This window comes from Spermophilus citellus (assembly GCF_964194105.1).
Source record: "Spermophilus citellus genome assembly, chromosome: 9".
In the NCBI taxonomy this organism is placed as follows: domain Eukaryota; kingdom Metazoa; phylum Chordata; class Mammalia; order Rodentia; family Sciuridae; genus Spermophilus; species Spermophilus citellus.
In genome coordinates, this window is record NC_138191.1 from 42,219,758 (window position 1) to 42,233,309 (window position 13,552).

The 13,552-nt window shown below is 38.5% G+C and overlaps 1 pseudogene across 1 annotated transcript; it reads left to right on the forward strand.

The window, feature by feature from the left end:
* Positions 1 to 216: 216 nt before the first annotated feature.
* Positions 217 to 1,845, forward strand: LOC308656772 (polypyrimidine tract-binding protein 1-like; annotated as a pseudogene). Its single transcript has 2 exons — positions 217 to 1,093; positions 1,172 to 1,845. The product of its transcript is annotated as a polypyrimidine tract-binding protein 1-like (transcript).
* The last annotated feature ends 11,707 nt before the right edge of the window (positions 1,846 to 13,552 follow it).

The following is a 13,552-nucleotide window of genomic DNA, read 5'->3' on the forward strand; positions in this document are numbered from 1 at the left end:
ATTGTATGATTCCATTTATTTGAAATATCTGGAAAAATCAAAATATTAGAAACAATTGGTGGATAAATGGTTGTCACTTGAGTCTGAGGGGTGGGAGGGAGGTACAGAATGACTACTAATGGGTGCAAGCTTTCTTTTGGAGGTAATAAAAATATTCTAAATTTCTGGATCCTCCACTCCATCCCCTGCGGATCTGCTCTGTGTGCCATAGACAGCATGGTCCCAGACATAGCAGTTGGCATTAAGCGGTCTGACGAGCTTTTCTCTACATGTGTCACTAATGGACCCTTTATCATGAGCAGCAACTCTGCTTCTGCAGCAAATGGAAATGACAATAAGAAGTTCAAAGGTGACAGCAGGAGTGCGGGAGTCCCCTCCTGCATGATCCATATCTGCAAGCTGCCCAGCGATGTCACAGAGGGCGAGGTCATCTCCCTGGGGTTGCCCTTTCGGAAAGTCACCAACCTCCTGATGCTGAAGGACAAAAACCAAGCCTTCATTGAGATGAACACCCAGGAGGCGGCCAACACATGGTCAACTATTGCACCTCGGTGACACCTGTGCTGCAGCCAGCCCATCTACATTCAGTTCTCCAACCACAAGGAGCTCAAGACTGACAGCTCCCCAAACCAAGTGCGGCCCAGGAGGCACTGCAGGCCGTGAACTCAGTCCAGTGGGGGAACCTGGCCTTGGCCACCTCCACCGCTGCCGTGGAAGCTGGGATGGCAATGACTGGGCAGAGACCCGTGCTCAGGATCATCGTGGAGAACTTCTTCTACCCTGTGATCCTGGACGTGCTGCACCAGATCTTCTCCAAGTTCGGTGGCACAGTCCTGAAGATTATCACATTCACCAAAAACAACCACTTCCAGGCGTTGCTGCAGTATGCCAATCCTGTGAGTGCCCAGCGCGCCAAGCTGTTTCTGGATGGGCAGAACATTACAATGCCTGCTTCGCGCTGCGCATGGACTTCTCCAAGCTCACCAGCCCAACGTCAAGTACAATAAGGACAAGAGCCACGATTACAGGCACCCAGACCTGCCCTCTGGGGACAGCCAGCCCTCAATGGACCAGACCATGGCCACGGTCTTCGGTGCACCTGGTTTAATCTCAGCCTCTCCATGTGCAGGAGCTGGGTTCCCTCCCACCTTTGCAATTCCTCCAGCCACAGGTCTGCCTGTTCCTAACAGGCACGGAGCCCTGGCCCCATTGGCCATTCCATCAGCTGCAGCTGCCATGGCTGCCCGCAAGACAAATCACCATCCCAGGCCTGGCGGGGTCTGGGAACTCCATCCTGCTGGTCAGCAACCTGAACCCGGAGAGAGTAACACCCCAAAGCCTCTTTATTCTTTTCAGCGTCTATGGGGACGTGCAGCGGGTGAAGATCTTGTTCAACAAGAAGGAAAATGCGCTGGTGCAGATGGCAGATGGCAGCCAGTCCTAGCTGGCCATGAGCCACCTCAAAGGGCACAAGCGGCATGGGAAGCCCCTCGCATTAGCTGTTCAAGCACCAGAACGTACAGCTGCCGCCTGAGGGCCAGGAGGACCAGGGCCTCACCAAGGACTACGGCAACTCCCCCTGCACCCCTTCAAGAAGCCGGCCTCCAAGAACTCCAGAACATCTTCCTGCCCTCCGCCCCCCTGCATCTCTCCAACATCCTGCCTTTCTTCACGGAGCAAGACCTCAAGGTCCTGTTCTCCAGCAACAGGGGCAAGGTCAAGGGGTTCAAATTCTTCCAGAAGGACCACAAGATGGCGCTGATCCAGATGGGCTCCCTGGAGGAGGCGGTGCAGGCGCTCATCGACCTGCACAACCATGACCTGGGGGAGAACCAACACCTGTGACCTGTGAGTCTCCTTCTCCAAGTCCACCATCTAGGGGCCCAGCCCCCGCCCGGGGTCCGGAGGCACTTCTGTCATTCCAGAGAAAAGCCACTTTAAGAAGGAGCTGAAGTAACCTTAACAGACCAGAGATTTTATTTTATTTTATTTTTAAAGTGAAATCAGTTTACCTGTTTTTTAAAAAATAAAATCTAGCTCACCTTGCTGACCTTGTGGTGACTGATGGCTCAGAACACTCGGGGACTGCAGAAAGGGTCCCCAACCTGCCCAGGGTCAGGCCAGGCCAGACCCAGCACCCTGCCTTGCAGGGCATGTTGGGCATGCAGCCCTCAGGGAGCCCCCAACCATGACCTGGCCTCCTGGTGCCTTAAACCTCCCTGCCTTGTAGCAGCATGCCCACCCAAGGTGACCCAGGGAGCCGGGGGCTAGGGATCTGCTCCAGGCAAAGGCAAAGCAGACTCCTGCTCTGAGGGATCATGTGCCCAGTGCTGGGACAGAGTGGAGACCAAGGTGCCAGCAGGGCTGGCTGACACCCTCTCATGTCAAGTGACTTGAATCATGTCAAGTGACATGATTCTCCCCATGCCCTCCAGCCACCCAGGTTCCCCTCGCTTGGCCAGGCCCAGAGGGAACAAACCCAGCCTCTTTGAGCTTTTAGCCTTTTGTTATAACCTTTGTATCATATTCTGATGTGGTTGCAGATATCTGTGCCTAGTAATATTTCCAGTTGACCAAATATCCTAATCTTTTCATTTATTTGCAGAAGAAATATTTATAAATACCTTTTTATAGGAAGAGGATCCAGTGGTATGAGTGTGATCTTTCTCTTGGTATTACTTTGTATGCTGTACTTTCTATTTTATTCTTTTTAATCAATTAAATCATAGGCATGACCCAGCCTCCCCAGGGGGCAGGGCCTTGCTGTGCACTGCCCTCCTCAGTGGCCTTACTCAGCCTCCAAGATCTGCCTAGGAAGACCAGCTCTAGAACTTTTAGGGTTGGTTTGTTTGTTTTGGTTGTTGTTGTTTTGTTGTTGTTTTTTTTTTTATTCCCTTTGCTTCAAATTTTGGACCAAAGTCATGTTTCTGTTCTTGTCTGCTCTGATGCTGGGACTCCAGGCGGTGGGAACCTCCAGGTTCTGACCACCCTCCTACTCTGGGGGACGCCTTGGTCCCACCGGGCCACCAGGCCAGCAACAGGGCCGGTCTCCTCTCATCCCCAGTTTCATAGAGTGTGACAAGGGTGTAAATATTTATAATTTTTTATACCTGTTGAGATGTGGAGGGGCACATCGTTTTTTTATGGTGACACATATATTTTGATAACAGTGATTACAGGCTCAGTATTGTATGTGGAGCGCAGTGGCCATGAGCACATTCCATTGCCTGTCCCTGGGCTTGTAATGCAGATAGAACTCGATTAAAGCAGTTTTATAACAACAACAAAAATGTTCTAAAATTGATTATGATGATTTCACATACTAAATATACTAAAAACCATTGAACATCTTTTAAATAGGTAATTGAATATTATGTAAATTATATAAAAAAGTCATTTTCTAAAACAAGTGTTTTCTGACTAATTCTCATCAAGTACAATCTAATTACTTGGGTAAGTGCAATCTTTTATCTAATGAATACCTGTTGAGTATTTACTAGATACTGCTTCAGGCATTAAACTACTTGTTATTTTTTGCTTTTTTTATATTATGAAATTATTTTTCTTGGTGTTTATTGTCCTATCTGTACAATGTATAAAGATTTTATTATTCTGATTTATCTTGATCTCCACCATCTATAAGTGGCTATTATTTTTATTAAGTTTAGGTTTTTAGGATCAGGTTATTTATCTAAATTCTATTAGGAATTTTTAACTTTTGTGGCAGTTTATACTCAAGAGAAAATGTTATCATGTATCATGTTAGCCAGTGAGTTTTATGTTTCTTATTGCTACCAGTATATCCATTATGGATTGAATAAAAGGATTTCTTTTTTTCTTAGGTGATTCTGAGCATTGTCCTCCAGGTATGTATTAGGGTTTAGGGGACTAAGTTCTTCAGGGTTGACATTTCCTACTTTTGACAGACTTGCTAAGTCATGGACACAACCATGAAGGAATGCATTGTTGAAAATGTAGTGTCCAGCAAGAGACCAGAGAATATTTTGGGATATAGTGAGGGACAAGACTGGAAAGTGTATTGAGGGTTAGATTTTGTGTGAATGCCAACATAAAAATAGGGCTTACTTCAGTAGGCAATATGATCTTTTAATTATTTTTTAGATATAGATGGACACAATACCTCAATTTAATTTATTTATTTATCTGTTGGGCTGAGGATTGAAACCCAGTGCCTTACACATGGTAGGCAAGCACTCTACCATTGAGCCATAATCCCAGCCCAGCAAATGATCTTGAATTCACTTTTTTACTGAGTCTAAAATTATAACAAGATCAGTATAGAAAATTTGGAAAATGCATAAAATTACCAAGAAGGAAAAATGTTAACCATCAGCAGTTATCACTAATAACATTTTGGAGTATAGCTTTCTAGTTTCCTCCTATTCATCTCTTTACATAGTTGAAACTAAATTGCATACACATATTTAAACTTGTTTTATTTAAAACTGATATTATAAAAATAAGCATTTTCCAAGTTGTTAAGAACTTTAGCATATGTTATTTTAATAGTGCCATACATACTATTGTTTAAGGATTGGAATGTAAATTAAGGATTGTTCATTTTGGATATCCTTTTTGTTTCCAATTTACTGCATTTATCTTTTATACATATTTCTTTTGGATCTCTGAATGTAAGGTGCAAGCAAGGTGTATGAAGGTATGTAGGTGGTGGAGGGATAGCAAATAGAACGATACTCAAGGGCCAGAGGCTGGAATTTTGGTAGAAAGAGACCTGTTTCAGGAAAATGAGGGGCATGATACAACAATAAAAATATGGAAATAAAATGGCTCTGGCACTGTGTGGATACATGGGGTGGGGATAGAGCTGCTGTCTTTATTTGACAAGACATTAGCGAGCTCTGAGGGAGACCTTTCATTGAGTCCTACTAGCAAAAACCAGGTTTCCATTACTAAGCAAGTGAGCAGGCAGTGAAGCTCAGAAGCATGGAGTGTAACTGTACTTTTGGAAGGTTTGTTGATGAAAAGAAGGAGAAAAATGGAATGAGGTAAAAGGGAGGAAACAAGAACAAGTAGCAATTTTATTTTATGTGTTTATTTTTAAAGATAGAGACTGGAACATTGTTAGGGCCAAGAGCAAATAGGAAGATGGGATTGTGGCTCAGCGGTAGCTCACTTGCCTGGAATGTGTGAGGCACTGGGTTTGAGTCTCAGTATTGCAGATAAATAAATAAATAAAGGACTATTAATAACTAAAAAAACAAAAGAGAGAGAGAGAGAAAATAGGGATGTGAGTATTAAAAACAAACTAAAAATTGGAAGTCCATCTGCTGTTTTACATTTTTTTCCTTTTTGTCTTAACCCTGGTAATTAGTTTCAGAAGAAATTTTTAGACTCTTCCTAATCATTTGGTATTTCATGCATCATGGCTTAGAATCTGACTTACACTCAAGACCTATTTTAGCCTGATGAAATGAGGAACTACACATAATGTTGATTTTAGACTTTGCATGTTTATTTTTGTTTCATATGAGTCATCAGTAACATAGCATTAGAATAAGCTCATTTAGTAACATCCTCTCTCTAGTTAAAATTTTATATATTTCCTTGTCCACAGACTGCAACCTCATTTCAATAGCAGTTTCTGGGAATTCTCTAGTGCCGATGTCTGAACAAATTATTAACATTTTATCTTCTATTGTTAATCTTTTTTAACCTGTTCAGGTTCCCAGTAAGTTTTATATTTTTAAAATATCACTCTATGTCTCATCTGTACATTTTGGTTATTCCTTATTGTTAATAAATGACATCTAGCAAGCTCACCTGACTATCTTTCTTGGACTGTTCTGTGAACATTGCAATTTTCATGTACAAGATATGAACAACTTCAGATATATTTGCCCCAGAAAAGTCATTAAAATATTGTTCATAGAGCTTGCAAAATAGGTAATTGGTTCTAAAATTTTGTTTTAGAGTAAAGTAATAAAGAATCATTTTTAAGCAACTGTAAATGAGCCACTATAAATGACACAATTTCTACTAATGGAAAAATAATCAACAAGCTAGTAATACAGATAATATGTATTTGCAATTGAATTATTTTGAGAATTGTAAATTTATTATACTAATAATTTGTCAGGCTTCCTTCAGCAACCAGGAATTCAGTAATAACTGCAATATCAGCACTTAGCATTTCTTCACTTGCGAAAACTAATATATCAGCTTGTAACAAGTCAAAATGAATTTGAAAACTGTTTTTGCTTCTCTAACTTATTTAAAACCCAGCAGCCATATAACTCTCTGCTGTATTATATTGCCTTCAAAGAAACATCTGTTTAGCATTAAAAATAATTAAGAAGATGTTTTAAATATTTTTTTTGTAGTTTCTCTAACTCACCTACCTTATTCAATCTTAGGTTTCCTCGATGTTAGGAGTGGTGTAAAACAGGTCAAGTGATACATAAATATGAAGATTATTCGTACTAATCATGATCATTATCAGCAGGAGATTGCACAGTAAAACTGTGCCACTATTGCACTAAAAAACAATTCAACTCCTACAAGAAAATATAGGATCAACACCCCAGCATACAGGCATAGGCAATGACTTTCTCAATAGGACCCCTAAAGCTCAGGAAATAATGCTAAGTGTTAATAAATGGGATGGCTCCAAATTAAAAGGCTTCTGCACAGCAAAGGCAACAATTAGGAATGGAAAGAGAGAACCTACAGAATGGGAGAAAATCTTTGCTAGCTACTGTTTTGAGAGAGGATTAATATCTAGAATATATAAAGAACTCAAAAAAATCAAATAACCCAATTAATAAAAATAAACATGCTAATGTATTAAACAGACACTTCTTAAAAGAAGAAATACAAATGGCCAACAAATATATGAAAAACATGTTCAACATTAGCAATTAGGGAAATGCAAATCTCACAACAGTCAAAATGGCCGTCATCAAGAATACAAATAATAATAAATGCTGGAGAGGATATAGAGAGAAAGGGACACTTTTACACTGTTGGTGGGATTGTATATTAGTACAACCCCTTTGGAAATCAGTATGGAGTTTCCTTTAATGAAACCACCATATGACCCAGCTATACCACTCCTCAGTATTTATCCTAAAGAATTAAAGTCATCATACTATAAGGATACATGTATATCCATGTTTATAGCAACACAATTCACAATAACCAACCTATGTATCTAGCCTTGGTGTCCATCAACAGATGAATGTATTAAGAAAGTGTGGTGTACATACACAATGAAACTTTATTGAGCCATAAATAAAAAATATTATGTCATTTGCAAGAAAATGGATGGAACTAGAGACTATCATGTTAAACAAAATAAGCCAAACTCAGAAGATCAAGGGTTGTCATGTTTTTCTCTGATATGTAGAGGTAGAAAGAAAAAGGAAAACAAAAGTTGGGGTGGATCTCCTAAAAATCAGTGGGAGATCAAAAGAGGAAAGGGACCAGGGAGTGGGAGAAGGTGAGTGAGGGAAAAGTGCTAAGGAGTGATATTAGCTAAATTATATTCTTATAAAAGTGCATGTATGAACATGTAACAAAAAATTCCATAAATGTGTAATAGCTATGATACCCCAATAAAAATATCAAAAATAAAATTCAAGACAAAAAAAATGAAAAAACAACTATGCCACTAAAGAAATACCTAGCATGTGTGCTCAGTAAAGGCCTTTTATATATAGCCTCCTTGCAATCTCATCCTTTCACATTTGTTTAGGTAGAGCCCTTCCAGGCTCCTCCCCAGACCTTCCTTCAAAGTAGAGCTAGCTAGTAGTGTTGCTGTTTTTTTTATGGTAATTTACTTCAGCTGCAGGAGTTTGTATCCTTGTGATATCATTATCATAAGGATAACCCAGACAGCCAGAATGGACCTTCACACTAAAGTTTGCAGCACTCTTTGTGCTGTTTTGTTATGCTCCAACTGTCTCATTAGCTCTTTCACTCTTAATCTCAATAATGTCAACATTTTCATTCTTCTCCTTATCTGTCTCTCCAAGAATGTCTTGGTGGTCTATACAGGCTTTTCTGATTCCACTACTTTATATTCCTGTTAAAGAAACTCCCATATATTTTACTCCTCTAGAATTATGTATTTCTCTTTTGATAAGAACTTTTGTGCTAATACCAACAGAATGCTTTCATAATACATATAAAAATGTCATTAAACTCTTATCCCTTGCTCCTGTATCTTTTCTTTACAATGCAACTACTACATACCTACATGTAGAAGACTCCAGGAATTTACCAGAACAAGAGAAATGTTTTAAGCAGGGACATAAGAAAATCTTTGGAGTGAAGTCTTAAAACAAAACATTTTGCAGTTTATGTAAAGCTTTACATGTATCTATGAAAACCAGTAAATATTCCTACACAAATTTTATTTTTAATTAATAAACTACTCACATATGTTTATGGGGTACCATGTGATGTTTCAGATAAATTAGCATATGCATCACCTCAGTATTTGTTATTTGTTTGTGATGAAAGCATTTAAAATTCTGTCTTAGCTATTTTGAATTACACAATATTGTTAATTATAGCCCTCCTCCTTTTTAACTTAGCCTTGTGCCTGTTTACCAAAGTCTCCCCTTTTCCCCATCTACCCTACCGGCTGACTCCTGCCACTCTGCCACACACATGAGACTTGGTCAACACCATTCTACTCTCCACTTTTATGATATTGACTCTTAGATTCCACATGTAAGTGAGAGTGTAGGATTTTTCTCCTACTACTTGTCTTATTTCACATAACATAATCTCCTCACTTAACATACTGTCATCCATATTGTTATAAATGACAATTTCCTGTTTTTGTAGGGTGAATAGTATTTCATTGTGGCTATATACCACCATATCACCATTTAAAGAATCCTTTCATGTGTTGAGGGACACTTAGGTTATTTCCGTATTTTGGCTATTGCAAGCAAAGCTTCAGTGAACACGGTGGTATATACACTAAGAGCCACATGTTCCTTGAGAAAACTGCCCATAAAATAATAAAATATGTGATTATAGAAACTGCTCACAGCTATTATTTTCACCTGTGCTTTTATAATATTCACAAAGCAGCAAAAAATCTTTTCGTTCAAATATACAGTACTTTTTAAATAACAGACAGCCTCACTTTTTCTTAATTTTTAAGACCTAACTTTTTATTTATTTTTTATGTTATTGTACATTTCTTTGTCTTATTCAGAAAGGTAATAGTTTTATGCATCTCTGGGAAACATTTTTACCTTCTTCTGAAAGGCATAGTTTGGACTAGGTATAGATGCCACAGTTCACATCACCTTTCGAGTTCTATATTCCCTTGTTGCTTTCTCCATATTTTTTTATAATTGCAGGACTGGGATTGAACTTCGCACTTCATTGCCCTTCATTCACAAAGCTAGATTCCCAACCCTTTTAACAAGTGTGATGAGATGTATCTGTCATACAGTACCATGCAGAATGTATCCATCATCCAGTACTACTATGTAGTGCCAGGTAGAATAGTCCCATTGCCCTAAAAATCCACTATGTACCATCTCATTTTCCTTTCTCTACTCCAACCCTGATTCCTTTCACTTTCTTTTTAGTTTACCTTTTTCAGAAGGTCACAGTTCATAAACTGTTTTCAATTTCCTATGTCCTTGCAGGATTTTTAAATCTTACTGAAATTGGGGTGTTTGTTTGGTTTTCTAGACTGTGGTGTGTGTTCTCAAAATTTCATTATGAGGTCTTTCCTTGAATTAATCTAGGAATTTTTCATTTTACTTTTTATTGTGTCTTCTGCATCTGTATTTTTATTTCTAGAAAGTGTGGAATTGACGAATTTGTATAGATGTAGCCAAATAAATTTATTTCATTCAATGAGTTTGACTTTTACATTCTATACAAGTGAGATCAAGCAGTATTTTTCTGTGTCTGGGTTATTTCACTTGGCATAATATTCTCCAGGTTTATCTACATTGTTGTATATGGCGAAATTTTTACCCCCATACTTTTTTTTAAAGCCTGAATAGTACCCTTTGTGTATGTGTGTGTGTGTGTGTGTGTGTGTGTGTATGTGTGTGTGTGTATGTGTGTATATATATCTCACATCACATTTTCTTTCTTCATTCATCCCTTAAGGCAGTTTCCCTATTTGGGCTATTGCAAATAATGCTGAAGTGAATATGGAGTTGCAGTTGTCTCTTCAAAATGTTAGTTTTATTTCCTTTGGATTAATACCCAGGGATCAGGTTGCTGGATAATATTATGGTTCTATTTTTAATTTTTTAATGGTAATGGGAATTGAACCCAGGGGTACTTTACCACTGTGCTTAATCCTAACCCCCCTTTTTTTTAAATCAGGGATTGAACTCAACGGTATTTGACCACTGAACCACATCCCCAGCCCTATTTTGTATTATATTTAGAAACAGGGTCTTACTGATTGCTTAGTGCCTCTCTGTTGCTGAAGTTAGCGTTGAACTTGTGATCCTCCTGCCTTAGCCTCTCAAGCCACAGGGATTATAGGCATGTGCCACCACACCTGGCCCAACCTTTTTTATTTTTTAATTTGAGACTTGTCTCATTAAATTGCTGAGGTCTCATTAAGTTGCTCAGACTTGTAATTATCATGCCTCAAAGCCTCAAGGCTGGGGTTGTTTGTGTAAGCCACCAAACCTGGCTCCCAGCCCTTTGGAGACAGGTTTCACTAAATTGCCCAAGTCAGTTGTAATCTTCCTGCCTGAGCCTCCCAACTACCTAGAATTATAATTGTTCAGCACTGTGCCCAACTCTTTTTTCATTTTTTGAGACGCTTCCATACTGTTTTGTTTTTTTTTTTGGCCATACCAGTTACATCCCCACCAATACTGTATAAGTGTTGTCTTTTCTCCACATCCTGGCCAGAACTTATTCTATTTTATCTATTTATAATTGTTGCTTTAATTGTTGTGGAGTATTATCTCATTGTAGTTTTAGTTACATTTCACTAATGAATACTGTTAAGTTTCTCTTCATATTCCAGTTGGTCATCTATGTGTCTTCTTTTGAAAAAAAGTTTATTCAAATTTTTAGCCCATTTTTAATTGAGTTTTGCTTTTTTTGGTTGTTTGTTGTTGTTGTTTTCTGCTATTGAGTTTTGTGAATTCCTTATAAATTTTGAATATTAATCCCTCATCAGAGAGTAACACCTACTCCTACCCCAGAAAAGGCATGCTATTTAAAAAATTTTTATTTATCATTAAGTTTTGTGTGATCCAATTGAAGTATTTTCTTATATGAAGCTGCAAAGATTTTTGTAAAATTGTAAGAAAATATGTATCACACTAACATTTGAGGACCTGCTACATGCCAAGTAGTGCTATGCTGTTTCTATGAAAGTTTTCATTAGAACAATTCTGGGCAATGAAAATTCAATGATAAATTTGACTATATCAAATCTTTTTCTTTTCTTTTTATTCCTCATAATGAAAGAGGATACATTCTCTTGTCCAGCACCCATTCTCCTAACTGTCCTCTAAATCCCTTCCCTCTGACTTTCTCAGGACTGGATCCATTATTCATCTTCATTTTTTTCCCAGTCTGGTTCTTTCCCACTCCTACTACAGCACACTTAGTACTCTTGGATGTTAAAATGAATTCCTTCCTTTATGTCATACCCCATCTTGCTGCCACCCTGAATTCTCTCTTTATTACTCAAAGACTTGAGATGAGTTGTCTGTGTTCCCTGTCTCCATTTCCAATGGTCATCTGGCTTCCACCTTTTCACTGAAACTACACTCACCAGTGTGCCCTCTTTAGTTCTATCTTACCTGACCTCTCTGCCACACTTGATAATGTTGAGCAATTCTTTCTTAAAAATCTTTTCCTTTGGTTTTTGTGATAACCAAATCTTTGCTTCTTCCTCTGTTGACATTTTAGTCACCTCTGACTGCCCACCTTCTCCAATACCCAAAGTATTGGTGTTCCTTGGAGTTCTAGGCTTTCTCTTCCATTCCTTCTCTGTCCACTGTTCCCAAATGGCCTCATCCATTCCCATGTCTTCAGTGACCATTTACATGATTAGGACCTTCACATTTGTATTTTCAGTCCTCACCTCTTCTTTGAGTTCTAGCACTATATGTCTGCCTACCTACTAAACATTTCCAAATGAGCCACTCCAAAATCAGATTTCTTTTTCCTCTCCCTAATCCCACTAGCAAAATGCATCAGTGAATAAATAAATAAGCAAAATATTCTTGTGTTCAGTTTTTCCCAATGAAGGATACTGCCTTCTACCCACGTAAGCCAAATAAAGACACCTCTGGGGTTGACAGATTAATTTAACCTTAATGTTGCAATTAAAAGCCACAATTTTACTTGTTTTTGCCTCCTCCCCAAAGGTTTCTTTTCTCTCTGTGTCCCAAGAAGCTACATCTCTTTTCACACAGAGATCTTCATTAATGGTGAGGAAGAAAATTCTCTTCTTACAAATTTGTCCATTGTTTTACTTTAGTGGACAGATTTAAGTGGACTTAGAACTACTCCACATATTCTTGATAACAGCAGCTTCTAAGATTAATATTTGAGACACACTATAAGCCAGAGACTGTTATAAATACGGTGTAATTTTATTTCATTTCTCCAGATACCTTCTCTGTTTCTTAGAGGAGAAAAATTGAAATATGGGGAGGTTAGAGAATGTGTCCAGTGTGAGTGACAAGGGGCAGATAGCAGAGGCAGGATCTGAACCTGGCTCCGGGTATGATCTTTTAACCTTTGCACAATGCTACCAGGCAAACATCTGCATTCCTCATAGCAGTTTTTTAAAATTATTTTTGAAGTTGGACATAATACCTTTATTTTATTTATTTTTATGTTGTGCTGAGGATTGAACCCAGGGCCTTGCACGTGCAAGGAAAGCACTCTACTGCTAAGCCACAACACCATCCCTCAGTGGACTTTTTTTTAATCACTCTTTTAAAATGTTTAGAATACTTTGAATTACCAAGACATGATATAATTTGAAATGTGTGCCAAGAGTATACTTTTGCATATTGTTCTGAGAATAATAATGTAGTTTGCTGGTAGAATAAATAGTCACAAAAGTTTGGTTCATAATTTTTTATTCTATTTTAAATTACTTTTATTTTTAACATCTTTCTAGATTTTATTTTGAGTGTTTTGAAATATAATCAATGGCCATAGCAACTTTATCTTCTGAATTCTTTGCTGATTTTACATCACTTACAGAAGCTGTATCATTTCATCTTATAAGTAACTAACTCACTTTCTGAGCTGCCTACACCAGAAGTTTCTGGGAAACCATTTGAAGCAGAGTTTCTACATCTGCCATGGACACCAAAGATGTTGTGGTTCCTGAGCCAGGGGAGTACTCATGAAGAAAATGTGGCATTTACCTCAGGTTTTCATACTGCCTTGACTGTATTTTCTGGAAGTACTGTAAATCAGGATGTCTGCATATTTAGTGGAAGAAGATTCAGCACTTTTCCCAACTACAGATGATGAGGGGTAAAAATTCTGATAGTCAAGTTTACTTGAGTAGAATCCTGATAGTGAAGAG